Source organism: Chrysochloris asiatica, unplaced genomic scaffold, assembly GCF_000296735.1.
Source record: "Chrysochloris asiatica unplaced genomic scaffold, ChrAsi1.0 scaffold00110, whole genome shotgun sequence".
Lineage (NCBI taxonomy): Eukaryota > Metazoa > Chordata > Mammalia > Afrosoricida > Chrysochloridae > Chrysochloris > Chrysochloris asiatica.
This window is the reverse complement of record NW_006408628.1, coordinates 1,630,402-1,638,690: the sequence shown is the minus strand read 5'-3', so window position 1 is coordinate 1,638,690 and position 8,289 is coordinate 1,630,402.

Here is an 8,289-nt window from a genome sequence, read left to right as displayed (position 1 = left end):
AGTATCATTTCTATTACTAAGGCCATATTTTTACTAGTGACTCTTCCTTGTTTCTAACCTTCACATTCCAAGCATCAGTAATTATCAATGCATCTTGATGAAATGTTTGATAAATTTTAGACTGAAGAAGTTGGTAGAATTCTTCAGTTTGATCATAATTGGCTTTAGTGATTGGTGCATAATGACTATATTTCATTTATTACTCCTCTGAAATATACTGTCAGCAATTGTCATATTATTAAATCTGAAGCTACAACAAATTATGAACTCAACAATTTATTCCATTATTATCATTATGATAATCCCAAAGCATTTTATAAAGTAGTCTAATTAATTATGCTATGCCAGTATTTTTTATCAGCAAAAATATGAGAGTGTCTTTTAGATAAAAACACTAAACCAAATCCACTGCTGTAAGTTAACTCCAACTCTGCTACAGTAAAGGATACAGAAAAATGATAACATTAAAACCTATCTTCTGTGTTCCATCCTCAAAATATCCCTATAAAGTAATTAGCTACAACCACCACCAACATGAAATCTAATGACTTATTTCCTGTAACACGTCCAGTAAGCAAATTTAGTTTACATGCCACTATATGTTCATTATGTCCTGAGAAATTTAGTTTAGTGATTTAATGTTAATTTCCTATTTAAACAACCATAAGGAGTCTACACTTGATACTATGATTGGCATCATGGTATCAATGAGTGAAAATGTCCATAATCTTTTCCAAAAGCAAAATTCTACCTTGCCTATGTGCTCAAAATTAAACTGTCAAGCAGAATGTCTAATGCATGTGGGTTGTTAACGTTCTTTTTAGAATCATTAAATTGAATGAAGTCAATTGAAACAAAACAATCTGACATTTGCTTCTGACATTCAGACTCCTAATTTCCCCACAAAGAGCTCTCTGCCTGTGTCAGCTCCTCAAGCAGCCATGGATGTTTTAAAACAAGTCATAGGAGCGTGATCACACTAATGAAACCAAGCAGACACTTATCTTTGACATAGCTGCTTCCACTATTCCTGAAACTTCCAAAATGAATGTCAAATGCCAATTAGTGACTAGTGTTGATAATAACAGTGAAGGTACATTTGTGTTAGCAACAAGCAAGTTTTCAACTTACTTTCATAGTGCTCATTCATTGATTGTAATGGCATGGCGTAGCTCAAATTTGTTTGTTTCTTGTTTTTTAAAACTTTTTATTGTGACCCAGTAAAGGTTTACAGAGCAGACCATCTTGTACATCCAAAAGTTCATACACATTTTGTTTCATGTCACTGATTTCAATGCCCTCATTGTAATATCACGTAACCCACTTTCTCCAAGTTTCTTGTTTCTCTGACTCCTTTTCTAATTCTCCTGAACTTTGTCCTTGGGGGGAATGCTGCCATTTATCTCAAATACTTGGTTATTCCAAAGTATGCTTATGTCACTTGTGTTATTGTTCACAGTATAGAGCTCTCTATTGTCTGGCTGGAAACTGAGCCACGGTAGGGAGAGTTCCTTACCAGACCTGAAAGGTCCATATAAGCTATAGTCTCTGGATCTCAAAGAAAGGATTGTCAACTACAAGTGTGAGTCAGAAATTATCTGCACTCCAGTTATTTAAAACACCTATCTCCATCCGTGGCTGATAACAACATTGAGCGTACATGTGAAATGATTCTGTCAAACAGATGAGTGACAGTGGATTTTGTGACAAATCATTTGTAAATCAGCCATGGCTCTGCCTATGAAATAATCCACAACATACTTGGGTTTCAAAAAGTTTGCATGAGATGGTTACCGAAACAACTCACAGAAGGGAATAAACAGAAGCATTTGGACACCTGCAAACAAATTTGGTCTGATACTCAAATTAAGGTAAAGCTTTCCTTAGAAAAATTGTTACTAGTGAGGAGACATGGATTCATCACCGGTAGTCTGAGAGGAGAGTAAACGGCAGAGTATGGAATGGAAATATTCTCAATTGCCAACATAGAAAAAGTTCAAAACTCAATCATCTGCTGGAAAATTGATGCTTACAGTTTTCTGGGATTCTCAATAAGTAGTATTAGAACACTATCAGGAAAAAAGTGCTCATTCCAATGAGATGCTCACCAAAAAGCTAAATCCTAAACATCGGATTAAAGACAGATGACTACTATCTAAGGCATATCCACACACATCTACCCACACTGTTGACACTCTACAAAAACTTCATTTTGAGGTGTTAAAGTATCCTTCTTATAGTCCTGATCTGCTCCATCAGACTGTCACCTGTTTGATCCCCTGAGAGCAGCTCTTGGAGGATGAAGCTTCACCTCTGATGAAGAAGTGAAGACTGTGGTGCATTCATGGCACACAGCTCAGCCTAAAACATTTTAAAATTAGGGTATATGAAAGCTTGTTGAGACATGGACAAAGTGTATTGAAAAACAAGAGGATTATGTTGAAAAATGATATGTTTGTCTTTTCTAAAAGTTGATTCAAATAAATTCTACAGCCAGAGTGCAGATAGTTTTTGACTCATCCTCATATTAATCTCTAAGTGTGGATACATTGTGTGGTGCCGTATGTTCAGCACTGGACTGTAAACCACAAGTCAGCAGTTCAAACCAACCAGCTGTTCCTTAGAAACCCTATACAGGGTCACTATGAGTCACAAACGACTAGACAGCACTTAACAATAGTATGGTAATCCCAGAAGTTCTAGTATGGTGCTGAACGCTGGCCACAAGCCTCTTTGTTCAAACCCACCAGTCGCTCCTCAGAAACTCTATACAGCATTTCAATGACTCACAATGATTCAATGACACTTAACAGCAGCGTGGTAATTTTAACTAAAACAAGAAGTAGTTACCAAGACAGCTATTACTGTGGGAGACTGGAACTTGACCTGCTGGAAACGTCTGCAGTGTTTAACACAACACCCTAAGACTGAAGGAGATAAAAGTATTTATTCACTGATTGCTGTCAATCACTGAATGAGGCCTACTCCCTTCAGGTATCATAAGAGAGGGCAAAATGGACATTGGTAGGAAGAGGAGCCCCTTAGCTCTTTGCCCAAAGAGCTATTGCTATTAGGTTTGTATGAGCTGGTTGTGACTCACAGTTACCCTGTGTTTAACAGGATGAAACAGTGTCGAATCCTGGGCCATACTCATAAGCTTCGCTCTGTTTGAGCTCATTGTTACAGCCACTGCATCAATCCATCGTGTTGATGGTTTCTACTTTCTTGCTGAACCTCTACTTTACCAGGCATGATGTCCTTCTCAAGGTGCTGTTTCCTCTGGATGAAATGTTCAAAGTGCATCAAACAAATTCTCACCATCTTCATTTCTAAGGAGTATTCTGACTGTACTTCCTCCATAACATATTTGGTTACTTTTCTGTCAGTCCAAATACATTTAATAGTCTTTGCCAAGATCATAATTCTAATGCATATATTCTTCTTCAGTCTCCCTTACTCATGATCCAACTTACACAAGCCTATGCAATGACTGGAAATACCATGGCTAAGGGTTAGAAATCAGATTGGCATGCCCAAAGGTAGAGAGCTGAAGGGATATGTACAAAACACTGACTGACTATACACTGGAAAGTAAGAAATACTCAAGAAGAGATACCTCCTGAAATGACCCCTGGTTGAAGAAAGAAGTTGGGTGGATATGTTACATTGAGGAAACTCCAAATATGGTTGCAACACCGGGAACAGAGTTTTGGAATAGGTGAAAAGATCAGACTACAGAGTCACACAGAGATTGAAGAATGAAGAGCAGGTATTTTGTTGCTGTTATTTTGTTTTTTATTTTATTCACAACTAAGGGTGTGCACCCCATGCCTAGAACTGACACACAGTAAATTGGGGGATAATAAATAGAGTGTGACATGCAAAGGTTTTCAGTGACTAAATATTAGAAAGTAGTTTGTCCCTCCTTCTTCCTAGTCTGACTTCATCTTCAAGCTCATCTAAAGCCTGTGCACCATGAATGACCCTGCTGGTATTTAAAATACCAGTGGCATAGCTTCCAGAATCACAGCAAATCACATGCCACCACAGTATGACAAACTGACAGACAAGTGGTAGTTTTACTAAAGTAAAGTAAAAGTAAAGTTTTACCAAAGGTAATACAGAAATGGCTGCAAGCATACATTGACAGAGAACTTCCAGAGGTTCAAGCCAGATTCAAAAAGAGGACATAGAACGAGGGATATCATTGCTGATGTCCAATGGATCTTGGCTGAAACACAAAATACCAGAAAGATGTTTGCCTGTGAATTATTGACTTTGCAAAGGTTTTCAATTTTGTGGATCATGACAAACTATGGACAATATTGCAAAGTATAAGTATTCTTGAACAGTTAATTGTGCTCATGAGGAATCTGTACATGGATCAAGAGGCAGTTGCTTGAACAGAACATGGGACCACTGGATGGTTTAAAATTAAGTAAGGTGTGAGACAGAGTTGTATTCTTTCACCATACTTATTCAACCTGTATGCTGAGCAAATAATCTGAAAAGCTGGGTTATATGAAGAAAAACATGGCATCAGGATTGGTAAAAGACTCATTGATAACCTGCAATATGCAGATAACACAACCTCACTTGCTTAAAATGAAGAGGACTCAAAATATTTACTGATTAAAAGACCACAGCCTTTGGCATGGATTGCATCTCAATGTAAAGAAAGCAAAAATCCAATAAACAACATCTTTATCGATGGAGAAAAGACTGAAGTTATCAAAAACTTCATTCTTCTTGGATCAACTATCAACATTCACAGAGGCAGAAGTCAAGAAATCAAACAACGCATTGCATTAGGCAAATCTGCTATACAAGAATTTTTTAAAGCATTGAAGAGCAAAAATGTCAGCTTTAGGACTAAAGTGCGCCTGACCAAAGCCATAGTATTTTCAATCACCTCATATGCACGCGAAAGCTGGACAGTTAATAAGGAAGACTGTAGAAGAATTGATGCTTTTGAGTTATGGTGTTGGAGGAGAATATTGAAAGTGCCATGGACTGCCAAAAGAACCAACAAATCTGTATTGGAAGAAGTGCAGCCAGAGTGCTCTCTGGAGGACAGGATGGCCAAACTTTGTCTCTCATACTTCAGACAGGTTTGTCAGGAGGGACCAGTCATTGGAGGAGGATATCATGTTTGGTAAGGGGAAGGATCAGAGAAAAAGAGGAAGACCCCAAACAAGATGGATTGGGAAAGTGGCAGCATCAATGGGTTCAACCGTGGCAACAATAGTGAGGTTGGCCAGGATTGGGCAGTGTTTCGTTCTCTTGTGCATAAGGTTGCTATGAGTCAGTACTGACTCAATAGCACCTAACAACAACAACATTTAAAGAGGAGCCTATCAAAAGTAACTGTTGTAGCTATGTATTATTGTGTAAATTCCAAGTAATAGCAATCCTACTAATAGAGTAAGGTGCTGTGGTAGCATATTGGATGACCAGCTGAGCTGCTAACCACAGGTCAGCAGTTTGAATCTACAAGCCGCTCCATGGGAGAAAGATGAGGCTTCTGGCATTTCATATGGTATCCTTAAAATTATATACCAACCAAATTCAGAACCATACGTTTTTCTTTGGCTTTCCTTATTTCACATTTACATCAGGTGAAGGAAAATGACATGGTTTGGATCAGGACCACTTTTGTCCTCAGTACTTCATCTTTGCCTTTTAACACTTTAAAGAGGTGTTTTTGCAGCATATTTGCTCAACGCAGTGAATCTTTTGATTTTGTTAGTGCTTCTGCCACAGACGTTGATTATAGATCCAAGTTAAATGAAATTCGGACAAATTCAGTCTTGTCCATTAATTATGATGCTGCTTATTGGTCCAGTTGTGAGGATTTTTGTTTTCTTTTTGTTGAAGATATGTGAACAAGTACCAAATTCTGCTGACTTTACATGTGTATTGTCACCATTGATGTTGAAAACAAAAGTTATTTGCTATGAATAAATCCTTGTTCTTATAAAATTTTATATTGTGATTTCTATAGTCATTTCTATCACCATGGTTCCATTTTCCAACTTCTTGCTTATTTCTGACTTTTGTAATCCAATCACCAATTTATTATCAATTATCAATGTATCTGGATTTCATGTTTGATCCATTTCAGACTGCAGAAGTTGGTAAAAACTTCAATTTCTCAATCTTTGGCATTAGTGGTTGGTGTGTAAATTTAAATAATGACCACACTAACTGGTTTTCCCTGAAGACATAAATATGTCATCCTTTTGTCAATGAATGTGGCACCATTCCTCTTCAATTTTTCATTCCTGGTATAGTAAATCATGCTGATTTCATTTAAAATGGGTAATATCAGTTCATTTCAGCTAATACCTAGAAAAACAATCTATATACATTTCATTTCACTTTTGACAATTTCCAATTTTCCTAGAGTCATGCTTTGTTCATTCTATGTTCTGTTATTAAAAATTAATATTAGTGGTTTCTTCTTATTTTATGTCATAACACATAAGAAAATGAAGGTCCTGGTGGCCTTATTTCATCCATAACATTAAGATTGGCTCTGCATTGAGGAGGCAGCTCATCTCCATTCAGCCTTAGTTGAAGAGTTAACCTGCTGATAGTTGAAATGCTGATGATATAGTTTCCAGTGTCAAAACAACATGCAAGTCACCATACTATGATAGACAGATGAGTGTTGGTTATAAAAAGTAACTAGATTTATTACACTTAGAGTTCTTAGAAATTGGAAGGCACCACATACCATGACACTGGGCCACAAATAGGTTAACAATGTAACAACATGAGGACAAAGCAATAAAAGACCAAAGTTGTCGAAGAAGTTTTATGTATGGTAAATAGACGTGTTAGCTAATTCGCAACATTTCCTGAGGATTGGGCATTTAGAATAATCAGCATATTCCTGGTACATAAGGGCTGTGTCTAGATGTTGAGTACGTGGCCCTGGAATGATACAGATAGGTGTAGAGTGGTATAGGAGTCCAAGAAACTGGGAAAGGGAATAGTTGTAAAATATATGTAATCAGCTACTCTAAAGGGGAAGTGAACTAGCCTCTAGGCATGGCTTCAAAACTGCTAAAACAGCATTTTAAGAAAATGGCATTGCAATTGTCAATAAATATGTGTTTACTAAATGGGCTGTTGACTCTTCGTGTGGTGCTGTAGGATAAGCTCTCAGTCCTAAGGTCAGGTTGAACTGGCAGTTCAAACTCATCATCCGTTTCTCGGAAACCTTATATAGAGTCTGAGTCAGAATCGACTCAATGGCACTTAAGAACAACAATAAATGAACTGTTATTCTCAAATTTTCTCCAATTCTGCTTTTTCCAATACTTCTGATTTATATCTTTTGAATGACTGCTATATCATCACTGCTGCTGTTGTTGTTAAGTGGTGTCCACTGGGTTCCTTCTCATAGTGACTCTGTATAGGGTTTCCAAGGAGTAGATGGTGAGTTTGAAGCCCCAGACTCACGGTCAGCAGTCCAGTACTTATCCTACAGTGCCACACCAGGACACATTATATAGTCACACTCCTCATCAACTAGATTCAGATACCCTTTTTTAATCACTTTAACTTACTCTTAAAATAAGCTATTATCACTTTCAGTTTCATCTCCCTAAAGGAGCTCTGGTAGCGTAGTGGTTATGAATCAGGATGCGAACCACAAGGTCAGCAGTTTGGAACTACCAGCTATTCCATGAGAGAAAGATGAGGCTTTTTCCTCCCGTAAAGATTTACAGCCTCGGAAACCCTGTGCAGGGTAACTATGAGTTAGAACCAACTCCACAGCACATAACCACCACCACCAAGCTGTAAGATGAGCACTGGGATGCAAACCACAAGATCAGCAGTTTAAAGCCACCAGCTGTTCCCTGGGAAATCCATGCAAGGTTGCTATAAGTTGGAGCGACTCAACGGCATTTAACAACAACAACAATTAGCTGTTGTCAGGACACCTCTACTCATATTTTTGCGTTACTCTTAAGGTTCAACTTCAGTTTCTGTTATTTCTTTTTTTGAGTTTCCTTTAGGTTTCACTCCCTTTTCCCATTGCCATGGTTACCTTTGTAATGCTCAGACTCATCATCTCTTGCCTTCTAACTAGTCCCTCTTTCTTCATTTGTTTGTCCCTAAACTCTTCTATAAGGTTCTGTTAGCATCTTTTATATATTTGGTCTTTTTTTTTTTTTAGTTTTTATTGTGGATTGAGTGAAAGTTTACAGGGCAGATCATCAGTTTTACATTCAACAAATCATACAACTTGTTTCATCACAATGATTACAATCCCTT